At 40.6% G+C, this 20,355-nt stretch overlaps 2 long non-coding RNA genes across 2 annotated transcripts in view; one reads left to right on the forward strand and one right to left on the reverse strand.

Moving 5' to 3' along the window:
* LOC145514711 (uncharacterized) overlaps positions 1-20,355 on the reverse strand; it is a 581,776-nt gene that overhangs the window by 28,358 nt on the left and 533,063 nt on the right. The gene's annotated exons all lie outside the window — the stretch shown is intronic.
* On the forward strand, positions 16,025-20,348 carry LOC145514898 (uncharacterized). The gene is made up of 2 exons (XR_014060552.1): positions 16,025-17,586; positions 19,303-20,348. It is a non-coding gene; the product is annotated as an uncharacterized LOC145514898 (long non-coding RNA).

The following is a 20,355-nucleotide window of genomic DNA, read 5'->3' on the forward strand; positions in this document are numbered from 1 at the left end:
AGAGCAGCACCTTTGGTGTCTGTCCCCTTGTTGTCAGGCTTCCCTGGTAGCTCAGACAGTAAAGAATCTGCCTGCAAAGTGGGAGACCCAGGTTGGATCCCTGGACTGGGAAGATCCCCTGGAGGAGGTCATGGCAACTCACTCCAGTATTCTTGCCTGGAGAATTCCATGGCCAGAGGAACCTGGTGGGTCCATGCTGTTGCAAAGAGTAGGACATGAGTGAGCGACTAACACACACACACACACACACACACACACCCACCCTTCTTGTCACTGAGTCACCTGAATGTGCACTGTCTCCTACCTGTGAGGTCAACTTGGTCACCTTGGGAAATGGAGCTGGAGCTTGGGCATGAGTGGTGGTGAACCCTGTATACTCAGAAATCCTTATAGAACTGGGTTGAAATAACCCTCATTGCTATGTACTGGGCTCACTGGCCAGGGTTCCAAACATAATCCCACAGCTTCAAGGCTGCTTTGCTTTTCTCTCAAGCTGTTAAAGGAACAATCTAAATGCATCTTTTTTCATTTGTCACTTATGAACAGCTGTAGACCCGGAGATGTCTCTTTTGGGATCAGAGAGAGTTTAAAGGAGAAGGAGGGTTGTGAAATATTCTTTGACATTTCAAATATGATCAGTTAACAGAATATCCAGATTGGGAAGGGGGATTCCCCCGGCACTAGGCTGTGAGGCTCAGAGGCGCTGCCAACACCCTCATCAGTTTTAGGACTCCCAAAGCTGGAGCTCTGTCATTCCCAGCACCCTGGTAAGGCTGTCTCCTTTACGGCCGTGCCACCACAGGGGCTCAGATGATTAAGCGTCTCTAATGAGCCTAACAGAAGACAATGGCATCTGTTATTTACCTAGGGAGAAGTTAGGAGGGGAGGGACATGCGTGTGTCCTGGGGACCCTTTATGCAGCATTTAACTAGGGTTGGGATGAAAGGAAGCTGGAGGGGGAACATCAGTTAGGCCTAAGCATATGGGAGTATTTTCTAATCAGACATAGGACAGGCTCTGTGTGGTTCAGACCAGGGCAGAAAAGAGAGATGGCCTCTCCCATCATGCAGGAGGAAGAGGGAATAGCACCCATGGAGCACCCACCGCCTCCCAGGAACCAGCCCTTTGCTTCTACATAGTTTTTCCTAGAATGATGCAACCGACTCGGTAAACAGCGACTTAAAATTTTTCTACTTTATATGAAGAAATAGAGGTTCAGAGACCTTAAGACTTATTTATTCCTTCAAAGCTAGAAAGTGCTGGAACTTTCAAATCTAGATCTACTTGAGCCCAAGGTCAAGAAATTCCCACTTTGAGTAATTTTAAAAACATTATCATTATAATATTAAGGCTGTGGATGAAAGAGGCATATACTGCATATAAAATATATGCAAATTTTTTTATCTATGTGAGTATTAATTTTGGCTCTGTGCTTCCTGGAAGGGAAGTCAGGGAGGGAAATAAGGAACGAAAATATTTTGCAGAACTGATGAGGCCTGTCAACTTTGAAGACAAGGTGTTTAAAATTTTTTGGTACTATCATCTTCAGACTTTATGCATGTAGCTCTTCAACAAAATAGATAAAGTTATATGATCCATTTATATATATTTATATAGGCCCTCTTACTCCAGCCCTACTCCCCCTATAATACCTACCCGAAGCTCCACCTCTAAATCTGGACTGCTTCAGCGGTACCTCCCAGTTGTGTACCTTACGGGTTTTTCCAGTTTTATTGAGAAATGATTGACATACAGCACTGTATCACTTTAAGGCGTGCAGCGTATGGGCTTGACTTAGGTGTACTGTGAAGTGATTCAATAAGTTTAGTTAACATTCATCATTTCATACAGACACATACACACAAAAAAGAATGTTTTTTCCCTTGTGATGAGAACTTTTAGGATTTACTTTATTAGCAGCTTTCAAATAAACCACACAGCAGTGTTAATTACAGCAAACATGTCCTATGTTTTGTCCCCAGTACTTGTTTATGTTACAACGGAAAATTTTTACCTCTGACCACCTTCATCTAATTAGTACTCCCTCCTCCCCAATCTCTAGTAGGGCTTCCCAGGCAACTCAGTGGTAAAGAATCCGACTGCCAACTGCAGGAGCCACAGGTTCAATCCCTGGGTCAGGAAGATCCCCTGGAGTAGGAACTGGCAACCCAATCCAGCATGCCGCCGCCGCCACTGCCGCTAAGTCGCTTCAGTCGTGTCCGACTCTGTGCAACCCCATGTAAATCCTAAGGACAGAAGAGCCTGGTGGGCTGCAGTCCATGGGGTTACAAAAGAGTTGGACACAACTTAGTGACTAAACAGCAACCAGCTTTAATAACCACAAGTCTGAACTCTTTTTCTATTAATTTTTCTTTTTTAAAAAAATTTTACTGGAGTATATATTTGATTTACAATGTTGTGTTAATTTCAGGTGAATCAGTTATACGTATACATATACCTATTCACTTTTAGATTCTTTTCCCATATAGGTCATTACAGAGTATTGAGTAGAGTTCCCTATGGTATAGAGTAGGTTCTTATTAGTTATCCTTTTTATATATAGTTGTGTGTATATGTCCATCCCAATTTATCAGCCCCCTTGCCCCCTGGTATCCATAAATTTGTTTTCTATATCTGTAACTCTATTTCTGTCTTATAGGTATCTACAAATTTTTCTTTAAGATTCCAAATGTAAGCAAGATCATACACTATATGTCTTCCTCTAATTCTCCTTAGTGTAATGTTCTCAAGGTCCATTCACGTTGTTGCAAATGGCAGGATTTCCTATTTAATGCATGAATAGTACTCTATTATCTATCCATATTTTATATGTATATATAGTACTTATCTAAAGATATTCTATCACAATGTCTTCATCCATTAACCCATCAATGAACACTTGTTGTCTCCTCGTCTTGGCTCTTATAAATCATGCTGTAGTAAACATGGGTGTGTCACTATCTCTTCAACGTGTGTTTTCATTTCCTTTGGAAATGTACCAAGAACTGAGATTGCTGGGTCATATGGTAGTTTTATTTTTAATCCCAGTGGAACCTCTATACTGTTTTCCATAATGGCTTTACCAATTCACATTCCTACCAACAGTGTACAAGGATTCCCTTTTGTCCACATCCTTGCCAGCATTTCTTCTCTTGTCTCTTTCACCATAGCCATTCTAACAGGTGTGAGAAGATATCTCATGTGGCTTTGATTTGCATGTCCCCAGTGATTAGTGAGACTAAGCATCATTTCATGTATCTGTTCATCATTGGAATCAAATCTTTTCTTTGGAAAAATATCTATTCACGTCCTTTGCCCATTTTTTAATTGAATTATTATTTATTTATTAATTTTTGGCTGTGCTGAATCTCCATTGGTTCACAGGCTTTTCTCTAGTAGCTTTTCTCAATGGAGGCTACTCTTGTTGCTGTGCACAGGCTTCTCATTGTGGTGGCTTCTCTTGTTGTACTTCCCAGGCTCTAGAGAACAGGCTCAGGAGTTGTGGCTCGCACACAGGCTTTGTTGCTCTGCAGCATCTGGGATCCCCTGGGATCAAGGATCGAATCTGGGTCTCCTGCATTGGCAGGTGGACTCTTTACTACTGAGCAACCAGAGAAGCCCTAATTAATTTTTATTTTTTTTGCTACTGAGTTGTATTAGTTTTAAAATACACTTTGGATATTAACTCATCAGGTATATGATTTGCAAATATTTCTTCCCATTCTATAGTGGTTGATTCTTTTGTGGTGTGGAAGCATTGTAGTTTGATATAATTCCCCCTGCTTTATTTTTAAATATCTTAAAAATATATCATTGCTAAGAACCATCTCAAGGAGTTTTTTTTCCTATCTTTTTTCCTTTGAGTTTAATGTTTCAGGTCTTTCATTTAAGTGTTTAAGTTCAGTCCTTTTTGTAAAGGGTAGACAATAGGGGTATAGCTTCATTTTATTTTTATAAGTGCTTTTCCTCAGCAACACTTACTGAAGCTATCTTCAGTTTCTCCATGACTCAGCAGTGTCCACAGAACTGGAAAAAGCTCCATTTTCATTCCAATCCCAAAGAAAGGCAATGCCAAAGAATGCTCAAACTACTGCACATTTACACTCATCTCACACGCTAGCATAGTAATGCTCAAAATTCTACACGCGAGGCTTCAATAGTACGTGAACCGTGAACTTCAGATGTTCAAGCTTGATTTAGAAAAGGCAGAGGAACCAGAGCTCAAATTGCCAACATCTACTGGATCATAGAAAAAGCAAAAGAGTTCCAGAAAAACAACTACTTCTGCTTTATTGACTACACCAAAGCCTTTGTCTAGTCAAAGCTATGGTTTTTCCAGTAGTCACATATGCATGTGAGAGTTGGACCATAAAGAAAGCTGAGTGCCAAAGAATTGATGCTTTTGAACTGTGGTGTTGGAGAAGACTCTTGAGAGTGCCTTGGACTGCAAGGAGATCAAACCAGTTAATCCTCAAGGAAATCAGTCCTGAATATTCATTGGACAGACTGACGCTGAAGCTGAAACTCCAATATTTGGCCACCTGGTGTGAAGAACTGACTCACTGGAAAAGACCCTGATGCTGGGAAAGATTGAAGGCAGGAGAAGGGGATGACAGAGGATGAGATGGTTAGATGGCATCACCAACTTGATGGACATGAATTTGAGCAAGCTTTGGGAGTTGGTGACAGACAGGGAAGCCTGGTGTTCTGCAGTCCATGGGGCTGCAAAGAGTCAGGCAAGACTGAGTGACTGAACTAACTGACCATATATGCATGGGTTTACTTCTGGGCTCTCATTTCTCTTCCATTGTTTTATGTGTTTGTTTTAATGCCAGTGCCATACTGTTTCAGTGACTACAGGTTTAAAATGCAGTTTAGAATCATATAGTGTGATGCCTCCTGCTTTCTTCTTCTGTCTCAGCATTGCTTTGGCTATTTGGGGTCTTTGGTGGTTCCATATATTTTAGGATTGTTTTTTCTACTGATGTAAAAAATGCCATTGGAATCCTGACAGGAATTATGTTGTCTCTACAGATGCTTGTACAGTAGTTTGAACATTTTATTAACAATTTTGGGCTTTTATTATTGCTTTTATTTCTATTTCCTTGGTAAAATGACCTAAGAAAATATTGGTACCGTTTGGGTCAGAATGTTTTGCCTATGTTCTCTTCTAGGAGTTCAATGGTGTCAAGCCTTATATTTAAGTTATTGGGCCATTTTGAGTTTGTTATTGTGTACAGTGTGAGGGTGTATTCTAACTTCATTGATTTACATGCAGCTGTCCAACTTTACTGACACCACTTGCACAAGAGATTGTCTTTTCCCCATTGTGTATTGTTGCCTCCTTTGTTGAATATTAACTGACCTTACGTGTATGGGTTTATTTCTGGGCTCTCTGTTCTATTTTATTCCATTGATCTATATGTCGTTTTTGTGCCAGTATCACACTGTTTTGATTACTGTAGCTTTTAGTATTGTCTGGGAGGGTTATGTATCCTGCTTTATTCTTTTCCCTTGTACTGCTTTGGCAATTCTGGGTTTTTTATGGTTCCATATATATTTTAGTATTACTTGTTCTGTGAAAAATATCATGGGTAATTTGAAAGGGATTCCATTAAATCTATAGATGGCATTGCATAGTGTGGCCATGTTAACAACATTAATTCTTCTCATCCAAGTGCATGGGATTCAATATCCTTATTAGTAACTGATCTGTTCAGATATTCTATTTCATCCCAAGTTGGTGTTGGTAGGTAATATATTTCTAAGATTTTTTCCCATTTCTTCTAGGATGTCCCATTTGTTGGTATACAGTTGTTCATAGTAACCTCTTCTGATCCTTTATATTTCTGTAGTATCAGATGTAATGTCTCCTTTTCCCTTGATTAGACTAGTTAAAGGCTTGTCAATTTTATTTATCTTTTCTAAAGAAACAGCTCTTAGTTTGTTTTTTTTTTAATCTTGTCTATTGTTTTTCTTTCCTCTGTTTCTTCTCTAATATTTATTCTTTTCTTATTTCTGCTAACTTTGAGTTTTTTAATTTTCCAGTTCCTTGAAGCATAGTTAGCTTGCTTATTTGATATCTTCTGTTTCTTAATGTAGGTGTTTATTATTATGAGCTTCCCTCTTAGAACTGGATTTGCTGTATCCCATAAGTTTTGGTATGTTGCATTTCCAGTTTCATTTGTCTCAACGTACTTTTCTATTTCTCCTTTAATTTCTTTTTCATCCATTGGTAGCTCAGGAGAGAGCTGTTTGATTTCAGTGTTGAAGAATTATCCAGTTCTCTACTGTTATTGATTTTTAGGTTCATGCCATTTTGGTCAGAGATACTCAGTATGATTTCTATCTTCTTAGAGTTTTTCTAAGACTTCTGTTGCCTAACATTACCATTTATCCTAGAAGATGTTCCATGTGCACTTGAGAAGAATATGTATTCTGCCGGTGTTGTATAGAATGTTTTGTTCATGTTTAGTCCATCTAGTCTATAGTGTTGTTCAAATCCACCATTTCCTTATTGATTCTCTGTCTGGACAATCTGTCCATTTGTTGAAAGTAGGATATTAAGATCTCAAAGTATTATTGTACTGCTGTTTATTTTTCCTTTTCCTTTTGGTTTATATATTGAGGTGCTCCAACAGAAGCTAATTGTAAATATTAAAACTGCTAGATCTTCTTGAAGAATTGATGCTTCTATCATTCTATAATGTCTTTCTTTGTTGCTTTTAACATTTTTAAAGTTTATCTATTATAAGTATAGCTACTCCCTGCATTTTATTATCATTTGCTTGAAATATCTTTTTTTTTTGTTCCTTTATTCTCTGTCTTTAAAGCTGAAGTGAGTCTTGTAGGCAGCAAGCATATCATTGGATCTTGATTTTTTTTTAATGCCTTCAGCCATGTTGTATCTCTTGATTACAGAATTTGTTTACTTTTAAAATAATTATTAATAGGGAAGGACTTACTATTGCCATTTTGTTAATAGTTTTCTGACTGTTTTGTAGATCCATTGTTCCTGGTTGTTTATCCTGCTCTGTGTGTGTGTGTGTGTGTGTGTTGAAGCCTTTTGGTATTAAGTGTTCTTTAACCTGATGCTTATGTTCTTTTGGGTAACTACTACAAGTTTTATCCTTACCATTACCATGGGGCTTGCATAAAGTATCTTAAAGTTAGAACATCTTATTTTCATGTTAAAATGTACACATTTTTAATATTTCACATCCATAGCATATTGATATGGTTATTTTTTACAACATTTAGTTTTTAACTACAGTTGTAAATGACACATCTCTTCATTACTGTATTACAAAATTTATCTGTATTACAAAATCTGTGATTATAAATTTATCTGTAAGTTTTTGACATTATGTTTTTATGATGTTAATAAGTGTTGTTTTACTTTCACTAGAACTCTCTTCCACATTTCTTGTAAGGTAAGTCTAGTGATGAACTCCTTCACCTTTTGTTTGTTCAAGAAAGTCATTGACTTTCTTTCATTTTTGGGTGATTCTTGGTTAACAGTGCTTTCCTTTCAATGTTTTAACATATCATTCCATCCTCTTTTGGCTGAAAGTTTCTATTGAAAAATGCACAGATACTCTTATGGAGGTTCCTGTTTATGTAACTTCCCTCTTTTCCCTTGCTGCTTTCAAAATTCTTTGTCTGACTTTTGACAAATTAATTGTCTGACTTTTGACAAATTAATTAATTATAATATGTCTTGGTGTAACCCTCTTGGAGTTCAATCTATTTAAGATTCTTTAGGCCTCATGGATCTGCATGTCCATTTCTCTCCCCAGTTTAGGAAGTTTCCAACTATTATTGCTTTAAATATACTTTCCTTTTTTCTTCTCCTCCTGGGAACCCCATAACATCGATGTTTAGTCTTTTAATTTTGTCCCATTTATCCTGTAGGCTTTCTTCAGCCTTTTCATTCTATTTTCTTGTTCCTCTGACTGGATAATTTCAAATGACTCGTCTTCTGGATCACTGATTCTTTCTTCTGCATGGATGAATCTACTATAGAGGGTTTAAGCCCTCTATTGAATTCTGTAGTTTATTCAGTATATATTTTTTTCTTTGGGATTTGTTTGTTGAACTTGTTTTTGTTCATGAATTGTTTTACTAATTTCATTTAGTTGTCTCTGTGTGTGCGCGCTTATAATACACTCAACATTTTAAAGGAGGATTACTCTGAATTCTTTGACAGTTCATAGGCATCCATTTCTTTATGGCCAGTTATTAAAGCTTTATTAGTTTACTTTGGTGGTATCATCTTTACAGTTATTTTTTGTGTGTTATCTTTTATTTCCTTTGTTGGTATTTGCACACTTGAGTAAGTAGTCTCCGTTTCCAGACTTTACCAGACCGCTTGCTTGGTTTTCTGCATCTGTCAGTTTGTTATATCCTTGGAAGGTGGGGCTTGCTCTCAGGGTTTATCTAGGTTAGGTTTCCTTGTTGGGTTGAGCTGTACTCAGCTTTGGGTGGGGCTATATATTAGCTTCCTTGCCCAGTCAAGCTGCAGAATAGGCCTAAGACCCAACAAGATGTTTGTTTGGGAATCAAATAAGACATACCTGTATGCTAAGCTTTTTGGATAGTGTGGGCCATTATCTTGATGCTGCTGGTCATGTACTCTGTTCCACGTACCACTGTACTGATGGCTGCAGAGTATGCTACCAGGATTCCCAGGAACGCTGGTTAGGGTTTTTGGTTTGCAGGGTTGGTGGCTGTATGCAGCATGAGCAGGGCTACAGCTTAGTTTCACTGCATGGAAAGGTAGGGGTAGTCACAGAACAGGTAAGCCTCACCATCAAACTCTTTGGCCAGGTGGGGTTGCTGGCTTGTCTCTGCAGATGGGCAGAATCACTGACCAGGTTCCCTGCTCAGATGCTGCTATGCCAAGTCATTTTCAGGTTCCAAGGCTTAATGGTTGAGCAAGGCTGTGAATTAGCTCTCCTGCGTATGGGTTAGGCTCCAGGTTCAGCTTGAACTTTTCATCTGAGTCCCCAAATCAGGCAGACCTGTACTCCCCTGAGTTCCCCACCATCTCAGGTCTGCAGCTGAGTGAAGCTAGTGGTTAAGACTTCCACGTGGGCACTGCAGGTAGGAACTCATTCTGCCAAGATCCAAGTGTTGGTTGTTCAAACCTCTCCCCTCTTCCCCATCACAGTCTGAGTCTCAGCAGCCAAGGCTGCAGTGGGGACTCCCAAGAAGTTACTCACATTGCTGGGGCAGATGATGTGCACCGTGGGTCTTCTTTTCTCACTGGAGAAGCTATAGGGTCAGGGGAGCCCTCCTGGATGTGATGCCGCACCAGCCTGGGGAGGGGCAGTGTGGTCAGCGCATAGCTGCTCCTCTTACCCTTCTCCTGTAGTCTGCCTCAGTCTCTGTGGTGCTTCAGCCTCACCCACGTTCTAGGATTTTCTCAATGGTATCTTGTCCACCACTAGTTGTTCTTCTACGAGGGGGAATGAAACCAGCAACTCCCTATGTCGCCATCATGATGGCATCACCTCCACCCCGTAATTCGTAACTAGGCAGCCGTTTCTGGTCTCTCTCTTCATTGTTCTCTATTTCCTCCTGCCAGTTTCTTTCCTGTGTCTTGGGGTTTCCTGATGGCAGTGAAATCACTCACTGCATCCTTCGTCTGTCTCTATTACAAGGTCCAGTAAAGATGGATGGCTCACCCACTGTTGTTGGAAGGTTCTCTTTTCTTTCCCCCGTAGAGACCTGATGCCAGCAGGCAAGTGTAACTTCCATGTGAATAGAGCGTGATTTAAATTCTTGGTAAAATTTAAATCTTCCTAAGAATGCTACACAGGACGTTGATGAGTAAACAGGCCAGAACGGAAAAGTAGGATTCCCTGAATCTTTTAGCCGGGAGTTGGCAGCTCTGGAGATAAAGAAGGAACCTCTATCCTTGGGTCTTCCCATCTTACTTGGAGTTTGCTAAGCCCACCTTGGGTCAGGACATTTGTATTTCCTTTTCCTTCCGCCTAGAATGCAGTTTCTCCTGTCCTCGATTGTACATTTCAAATCTTTATCCATCAGGTCTCTGGTCAAATGGCAGTCCTTCGGAGAGTCCTTACTTGACCACTTAATTTTTTTTTTTTTTTCCAGAGACTTAACATGGTCTGTAATATTTCAGTAATTTAGTTGCTTATTTATTGTTTGGACTTCCTCTAGAATTTAAGCTCCATGAGGGCAGGGATTGACTCCTTATTCACTACACTATCCCCTGTGCCTCAAAATATTGTGCTGCCCCCAAATATTGGGAGTGTCTAACTCTCTGTGACCCCCTTGGACTGTAGCCTGCCAGGTTCCTCTGTCCATGGAATTCTTCAGGCAAGGATACTGGAGTGGGTTGCCGTTCCTTTCTCCAGTATCAGGAGACTAAATGAACTGGGGATAAAGTATGCCTTCAGTATATCTGAAAATGTGGTTCCTGCACCATATGGGCATCACCTGGGATCACCTGTATTACATCATTGTTAGAAATGCACAGCCTCAGCCTGGACCTTGAATCAGACTGGGGGCCCAGCACTCTACATTGTAAGAGGCCCTCCAGGTGCTTCTGATGCTCAAGCCTGAGAGCTACTACTAGAGCAGTGTTTTTTTATGGATCTTGAATATGCGTATAAACAGACCTAGGATATGTAGTAGAATGTGGATTCTTGTTCAGTAGGTCCTGGAGAGCTCAGAGAACCTGCATTTCTAACAAACTCCAGGTAGCGCTCATGCTGCTGACCACGCACTTGCCACTTGAGGAATCTTTGCAGTCAGTGAGCTGTACAAATTACTGATTCTGGTCTCTCCCTCCGATGTTCTGATTTAAGTGGTCTGGGGTGCTGCTAGACTTGGGGCTTCCCAGGTGGCGCAAGAGGTAAAGAACCCACCTGCCAATGCAGGAGACATAAGAGATGTGGGTTCTATCCCTGGGTTGGGAAGATCCTCTGGAGAAGGGCATGGCAACCCGCTCCAGTATTCTTGCCTGGAGAATCCCATGGGCAGAGGAGCCTGGCAGGCTACAGTCAATAGGGTCTTAAAGAGTCAGACGTGACCGAAGTGACTTAGCATGCACACATGAAGCTAGACTGGGTCTTTTTAAAAGCTCCTAGGCCAATTCTAACATACAGTCAAGACTGAGAACTGCTGCCTTGGAAGGTTTTCAGATGTATGCATACTCAGAATGCCACTAGGTGTGTAGACAGGTGACACCCGGAAGCTCAGGGTAGCTCTGAGCCAGGATGTGCTTAGAGTTTAGGATACCATAAGACGCAAGACCTGAGGGGGCTGTGGAAACCTAGAAAAGGAAGTCTACAGGGAGACAAACTCAAGGAGAAAGTGTAAGCAGCGAAGGAAAGGAAATCCCTCAGCCCCCTCAGTGACCTAGATCTGCAAACTCATCTTCTCAATACAAGGGTGTGATGATGCCCGATCTACACAGATCCAATGAACACAAAAACCAATGATGATTTTGTCCTGAAGATAAAACTCCTGCGGATGAACAAATATTCCAGGGATTACATTAGCTAGCCAGGTTAATTAAAAACAACTCCAATAATTAGTTTTGTACATTCAGTTTCTTTGTTATTAGTGCAGATGTTTTTCACAGAGGGGACAAAAGCTCCTCAATGAAACCTCTCTGGCTTCTCTGTCTCTCCTCTGAACTTGTGTTCCAAAACAATGCATCATGCATTCAGAGGGTTTGCTAGATTTAAAATAAATCATCCCTTTAGCATATGCAGCCTCAGATACATTGAGTTATACTTTGAGATGAAGAGACTAAAAACATGGTGTCTTATTTTGTCTTCTGTTGCTATTAACATGCCCAATGGGACATCTTAAAAGGGGGTTGATGTTGATGAGGATGTTTTCAAGAATGCTAAAATGAACAAGAACATAAAATATAAACTCCTTTCCTAATAAAGTAGATTTTTTAAAAAAAGGAATGTGAAAGAATGTGAATGTAACAAATGAGACACAGAAAGTGGGTTGTAACCCTGAATCTACTTCCTTGATTTTCCATTTCATCATCCCAGGCTGCCATAGAGGAACAGCAAGCTCTGGGAGGCATTACTCAGAGTTGTGTTAAGATATCACATTCGACTAAGAACAGAATTACCATATGATCTAGCAGTCCCTTTCCTGGGCATACGTCCAGACAAAACTCTAATTCAAAAAGACATTAATACTTGCACCCTTAGTCACAACAGCCAGGACATAGAAACAACTTAAATGTCTGTGAACTGATGAATGGATAAAAAGATACACAAACACATACACACCATGGAATATTACTCAGCCATAAAAAGAATAAAATAATGCCATTTTCAGGAACAGAGATGGAGCTAGAGATTATCATACTAAGTGAAGCTAAGCCAGAAAGAGAAAGATGAATACTAAATCACTTATATATGGGAACTAAAATAAGACACGGACCTATCTGTGAAACAGAAACAGAATCACAGACATAGAAAACAGGCTGTGGTTGCCAGGGGTGAAAGGATTGGGGGAAGGATGGCGTGGGCAATGAGTATAGCATATGTAAGCTGTTATATATAGAATGGATAAACAACAAGTTTCTATTGTATAGCAGAGGACTATATTTAATATCCTATGATAAATCATAATGGAAAAGAATATGAAGAAGAATGTCTGTATATCTGAATCACTCTGATATACAACAGTAATTAATACAACATTGTAAATCAACTATACTTCCATTGAAAAAAAAAAAAAGACACCACATTTGATGAGTCTAGAAAAAAGTATGCCCATAGCTTTTTCTGGGAAGGATCTCTTATATACGGCAACCCCAGTCAAGGCAGCCAGCTAGGCAAGGCCCGTATGAGATGACTCTGTCCTCCGCAGTCATTGTCAGTTGTTCTGGCATGCACACACAAGTCTGAACTAGGCCAATCAAATTCTCTGTCCAAAAAATTAGTAAACTAGAATAGGGTAACATTGAGTCTGGGAGTCTTGGGACTGAGCCACTTGAATGCGTGAGTCTAGAGCAGCACTCTGCTATGGAACTTTCTCAGTGATGACAATGTTCTATAGCTTGCACTGTCCAACCCAGTAGCCACATGTGGATACCGAGCAACTGAAATGTGGCTACTGTGACTGAGGAACTGACCCTTTCATTTTGCTTAAATTTACACTTAAATTTAAGAGCTAGCATCTGTTGTATTGAGCGGCACAGCTCTAGAGTTGTTTTACAGCCTTCAGTATCTACTAAGGAACCCCAAGAGCCTCTTCTGTTATCTCTTTTGCCAAGTTTTGGCTGTTTAGCCATTGCATCATTTTTGTAAGACACCCCAGGAACTTGGCAATAAATCCCCCAATTTACTTCAGCTAGCCAAACAGCCTTAATTAAGACAGGGTGTTAATTAAGCTAAAAGCTTACATACTGTTCTTTAGTGGAGGTATGTCTGTCCATCACACTAAAACCATCCAGATGCAAAGATGCTGGACCCTCCTCTTGCCTGTGGGTGTTCTACTAAAGTAGGAATGAAGAAGGAAAATGAAATCTTTACTGCCCATCTAATACCCTAAAGCAAACTATCTTAGGAAGTCATAGGGTGGTCCTATTTGAAATAGGAAAGAATTTGTGGTACAACTTGTTCATGTCAGAGTTACTTGAGACTCAGCCTTAGCCTAGGGATCTGGAAAAGCTGAGCTCACATTCTGCCTATTCCTCTTTTCCTCAATGAGATGGGACAAGCTATGTAGTCACTATAAGTCTCAGTAGCCTCCTAATTTTAAGGAAGCTTTAAAACTAGACTATCATTAAGGTTGTTCTACTAGTCTGTAATAAGTTATAAGCCATGAAGGTCCTGACACCTTCTTATTCACTGTTGTATCCTTACACAGCCAGTGTGGAATGCACTGTTGGCATCTCAGACCTTGTCCAGGGGAAATATGGAAGCTTCACCTTGAAGCTGAGCCAGATTTGGGCCAAAGGTTAACAAACTCCTGAAATTGTACAGGTGGTCATTACATTGGCAGTGTCCCAATTTGACATTCATGGACACAGTCTTGACTGTGGGTGACCTTGAATCTCTTCTCCATGTTATAAGCTTTGGTTTCCCCAGTCACAAGACAAATGGGAACTTTACAATTTAAACAATGCAACCATCATCACACAATAGTTTATATAACTCTAACAAGTTTGTGAAGGAATTCCTGTCTCACCATCAATGCTACCATCATTGCATCATTGTTACTACTTTGCAGATGGGGACACCTGAGCTCAGAGTGAGGAAGCCAGTTGATTCAAATCCCAATGTTAATACACGGAGGAGGCAAAATTCACAACCAGATCGTCTGACTCTAAATCCAACACTTAGTTGAGAAGAACATCTGTATCTGCTTTAAAATTTTACGGAGACAGATGAAATACCATATGTTTAATACTTTGGAGAGAAAATGTGAAGCAAATAAAGCTTGCATTTTAAGAGATGAGAAGGGCAAGAGTGTCGTTCTTTTTGGGGATCTGGATTTTGAGGTGTGTTCCTGAAAGTTTGGTGCTTGGATGTTATCTACAAGATAAAAATAGGCTAACTGTTATGGGGAAATCTGGAGAGCATACCTTACATATCAGTCAGATTACTATTGTCCTGTGTTTAATTGTAGCTAGTTCTTTTGGCACCTGGCGTATTCTATCGTCCTCATTAAACCCTTACAATGGCCCAGTGTGGTCAATACTATGATCCGTAAATTTAATATGAAGGCGGTTTGATGCAGAAAGGCTAAATGACATGTCTGAGATCACAGATATAAAAGTTGACCAAGCCAAAAAGTGACACCTCCGATCTGCCTAACTGCCAAGCTCAAGTTCTCCATTATGATGTGATTATTTCCTTCTTGTTAATTATGAACCTTTGATAAACTTTCACCTTGATGACTCATCTGTTTTACTGACACTGCATGAAAAGAAACCAGGGTCCACACAGGGACTATCATAGGACTTCGGGGGATCAATGTGATGGTGACTAAAGCACCGGCATGAGGAACCCTGAGGTGAGGTGAGCCTTTCCTAGATATTTCCTCTCTAGTGTTAACATCGAAACATCATAGCTTTTCTTCAACACGGGGTACGGATGAGGCAGAAAACTACCTTCATACTCTCACTAGATCATGTCTGACAGAACGTCCCTGGTTCACCTTGGTACTTCCCAGGTGGCACAGCTGGTGAAGAATCTGCCTGCCAGTGCAGGAGACACGAGATCTGGGTTTGATCCCTGGGTGGGGAGGATCCCCTGGAGGAGGGCATGGCACCCCACTCCAGTATTCTTGCCTGGAGAATCCCATGGACAGAGGAGCCTGGAGGACTATAGTCCATGGGGTCATATGAGCTGGACACAGCTGAATGCGCATGTGCACACACACACTCTCACTAGGTCTTATCTGACAGGATGCCCCTTGTTCATCTTGATACTACATAACGAAGCTCAGAGCCTGACCCAGTAGACTCTGCTGGATACATGAATCATTCTGACTCCTAATATTGCTAATAGGTAAGCACACCCAGACTGTGCACCAGCCTCTGTCTTATTTTAATCTCCCATAAAGCACCATTTATGTATTACATAATACATCTTGCAGAATGCAAGATGATGAATGTGAAGTTAACAAGTATTACAGTCACCTGTTACGGGAACACCCTCACTTGTGGTGTGTGGTTAGGGAAGAATCTGTATTTGGACCAAAATGAGAGCCCTTCCAGAAGATTCCAGGAACATCCTGGGGTGTTGTGGACATTTTTTGAACAGGCCAAGCCAGGAAAGCCTAGTGAAACCCATGCTGAGGCTGTTTTTGGGGAATCTTAGAGCTTTCACGGACACCGGAAGTTATTCCTCTTAGCAACAGGCTATCTTGGAGACAGAAAATAATCCATTGTGGAGGTGGGATTTCATGGTTTCCAGGTTAGTGATGACTTTGATATCCTGGTGCTGGGGGTTACTGGTCTGTCTTTGGTTTGAATTCATCTAACCTACTTTATGGGCTATAATAAGGAATTGCTGGTCTAGAGAGTTCCTATCAATATCAAGGGGAATTCACATACATAGCTTTGTTGTTTGTAACGCTCACATACTCCCAAGAGTATAAGAGGCAAAGATGGGATGGCCAGGAATGTCAAGAAACTCTGATAATGGCATATTGGCAAGAATTGTATAACACTGAGATAGTTAGGAGTAGAGATGCTCATTATGAAGGAAGAATTATTTTTCAGACTCCTGTAGAGCCAATTATTCAATGATAATCAAAATGTTCAGTTTTATACAAGATTTAATGGGAGGAGATGACCATGTGGAAAGAGATTTTACCCAGACTGAAAGTGTGTTTATGACAGAGGGCCTTGTCTATGCCATACTCTACATGCATAAAACTGTGTCAATCACACCATCCAATATCAACAACCGTTTGTTGATAAATGGAACACAGCGATTATTCAAGAAGGGACTTTACAGGAGTCAGAATTGTCTGAAAAGTATGAGAGCTTCCTGGGCTGGTTATCAGTTCTGTCATTATATATTTATTATCAGAGTCTGGATAGTCACCTGTCGGGTGATCTGTTCATGTGAGAAATGCCTAGATAGATAATTTTCTGAGATGCCACAATGATGTGCCGGAAAGATGTCTGCTATGATGGACATACTATAATATAAATCACTAATCATATATCAGTCCTTGGAGACCATTGTGTTAGTGAAATGGATTTGGGATTGGAATGGCAAAGACGCTGAAGTGAGAGAGAGAGCTCTGGCTGGGGAGTAGGGGACTAGAGATCTTTGATTAAAAATAGACCTTTAGAACTGACCAATTACAATGTTGCCCAGAAACCGAATATCTTTCCCCCCAGGACCTATTGGCTGCTCTGCCAAAGTCTTGGTAAAGTATCTTTTGCTGAGTCTGGTGGGACTAGAGAGGAACTTTTACCCCGACCAACTGAACACATTAGTTGTCATTTCTCTATTATCAGGCTTTTCCCACACCTTTGAATCAAGAGTTTGACAGATATCTACTTACAATGTACACATTCATCTATCCATCCATCCCTCTTTTCCCCATTCCTGGAAAGTATACTGTAGTGTGTTTCAAGTGATGTGCTATAAAGAATCTCTGTAAAAGAAGGGGTCTGATGACTTTCCTCCTAGAGCCTTTCCCTTTTCTAAGGTATCAATACACAATGTGCACCACAGGCATAGTGCAGAATAAAGATATAAGACCTATTTTCTAATCTAAGGGAACTTTGGATCCTGATGTGGAGAGTCACACAGGTAATAACACAAGACAACAACCAAAGCCACAAGACTGGGCAGAATATGGTTGTGTTGAAAGACAAGAGGGGGCAGTAAGTTTTACTAAGGTTTAGGAGAGGGAGAAATCCCAGGGAGGAATTCCAGGAAAAGTTGGGTTCTGGAATTGTTACAATGGCCATACTACCCAAAGCCATCTGAGGATTTAATGTGATCCCTATCGAATTACCCATGAGGTTTTTCACGGAACTAGAACAAATAATCCTAAAATTTACTGGGAACCATAAAAGACCCAGAATTGCCAAACCAATCCCAAGGGGTGAGAAACAAAGCAGGAGGCATGACCCTTCCAGACAATACCACAAAACTACAATAATCAAAACAGTGTGGTACTGGTACAAAAGCAGACATACAGATCAATGGGACTGAATAGAGAGCCTGGAAATAAACCCACACACCTGTGGTCAATTAATCTTTGACACAAGAGGCAAGAATATTGTTGTTCAGTCACTCAGTAGTTTGACTCTGTGACCCCATGGACTGCAGCACGCCAGGCTTCCCTATCCATCACCATCTCCTGGAGCTTGCTCAAACTCATGTCCATTGAGTTGGTGATGCCATCCAACCATCTTGTCCTCTGTCATCCCCTTCTCTTCCTGCCTTTAATCTTTCCCAGCATCAGGGTCTTTTCTAATGAGTCAGCTCTTCACATCAAGTGACTAAAGTACTGGAGCTTCAGCTTCAGTATCAGTCCTTCCAATGAATATTCAGGGTTGATTTCCTTTAAGATGGATTGGTTTGATCTCTTTGCAGTCCAAGGGACTCTCAAGAGTCTTCTCCAACACCACAGTTCAAAAACATCAATTCTTCGGTGCTCAGCCTTTTTTATGGTCCAACTCTCACATCCATGCAAGACTACTGGAAAAACCATACCTTTGACTATATGCACCTTTGTTGGCAAAGTAATGTCTCTGCTTTTTAATATGCTGTCTAGGGTAGTCATAACTTTCCTTCCAAGGAGTAAGCGTCTTTTAATTTCATAGCTGCAGTCACCATCTGGAATGATTTTGGAGCCCAAGAATATACTGTCACTGCTTCCATAGTTTTCCCACCTATTTGCTATGAGGTGATGGGACTGGATGCCATGATCTTAGTTTTTTGAATGTTTAGTTTCAAGCTAGCTTTTTCACTCTCCTCTTTCACCTTCATTAAAAGGCTCTTAAGTTCCTCTTCACTTTCTGTGGTTAGAGTGGTGTCATCTTCGTATCTGAGGTTATTGATATTTCTCCCAGCAGTCTTGATTCCAGCTTGTGCTTCATCCAGCCCAGTATTTCTCATGATGTACTCTGCATATAAGTTAAATAAGCAGGGTGACATTATACAGCCTTGACGTACTCCTTTCCCAATTTGGAACCAGTCCGTTGTTCCACGTCTGGTTCTAACTGTTGCTTCTTGACGTGCATACAGGTTTCTCAGGAGGCAGGTAAAGTGATCTGGTATTCCCATGTGTTTAAGAATTTTCCAGTTTGTTGTGATCCACACTGTCAAAGGCTTTAGTGTAGTCGATGAAGCAGAAGTAAATGTTTTTCTGGAATTCTCTTGCTTTTTTTATGATCCAACAATATATAATGAGAAAAAAGATGATCTCTTTAGCAAGTGGTACTGGGATATGGCCAACCTAGATAGCATATTTAAAAGCAGAGACATTACTTTGCCAACAAAAGTCTGTCTAGTCAAGGCTATGGTTTTTCCAGTTGTCATGTATGGATGTGAGAGTTGGACGGTGAAGAAAGCTGAGCGCCGAAGAATTGATGCTTTTGAACTGTGGTGTTGGAGAAGACTCTTGAGAGTCCCTTGGACTGCAAGGAGATCCAATCAATCCATCCTAAAGGAGATCAGTCCTGGGTGTTCATTGGAAGGTCTGATGTTGAAGCTGAAACTCCAATACTTTGGCCACCTCATGCGAAGGGTTGACTCATTGGAAAAGACCCTAATGCTCGGTAGGATTGGGGGCAAGAGGAGAAGGGGACGACAGAGGATGAGATGGTTGGATGGCATCACCGACTCGATGGACGTGGGTTTGGGTAGACTCTGGGAGTTGGTGATGGACAGAGAGGCCTGGCGTGCTGCAATTCATGGGGTCGCAAAGAGTTGGACATGACTGAGCGACTGAACTGAACTGACTGAACTGGGATACTTGGACAACTGCATGTAAATCAATGAATTTAGAACACACCTTCACACCATGCACAAAAATAAGCTCAAGATTGCTTAAAGCTCACAACATCATAGAGAAGAGAACATAAGCAAAATATTCTCTCATATAAATCGTACCAGTGTTTTCTTCGATCAGTCTCCCAAGCAAAAGAAATAAAAACAAAAATAAACAAATGGGACCTAATCAAACTTATAAACTTTTGTACAGCAAAGGAAACCACTGAAAAAGCAAGAAGACAACCTATAGGAGAAAATATTTGCAAATGATGTGTCAAACAAGGGCTTAATCTCCAAAAAAAAAAAAAAAAATCAAAAAATGGGCAGAAGACCCAAATAGAAATTTCCAGTGAAGACATATACAGATTGCCAATAGGCATATGAAAATATGCTCAACATCACCAATTATTAGAGATATGTAAATCAGAATAACAGTGAGGTACCACCTCATGCTGGCCATCATTAAGAAATCTACAAATAATAAATGCTGAAGAGGGTGTGGAGTAAAGGGGTTCCCTACACTGTTAGTGGGAACATAAGTTGGTGCAGCCACCATGGAAAACAGTATGGAAGCTTCTCAAAAAACTAAAAATGGAGTTGTCATCTGATCCAGCAACCCCACTCCTGGGCATATACCCAAACAGCTATAACTCAACAAGAAACATGCACCCCTATTGTGTTCATATTCACAACAGCCAAGAAGTGGAAATAACCTAAATGTCCATCAACAGATGAATGGTAAAGAAGATGCAGTACATATATACGATGGAATATTATTCAGACACCAAAATAACAAAATAATGCCATCTGTAGCAGCATGGATGCACCTAGAGATGATCATAACATGGAGTCAGAAGGAGACAGAAAGACAGAC

Source organism: Giraffa tippelskirchi, chromosome 7 (genome assembly GCF_054371585.1).
Source record: "Giraffa tippelskirchi isolate mGirTip1 chromosome 7, T2T-mGirTip1v1.2.pri, whole genome shotgun sequence".
Taxonomy (NCBI): Eukaryota; Metazoa; Chordata; class Mammalia; order Artiodactyla; family Giraffidae; genus Giraffa; species Giraffa tippelskirchi.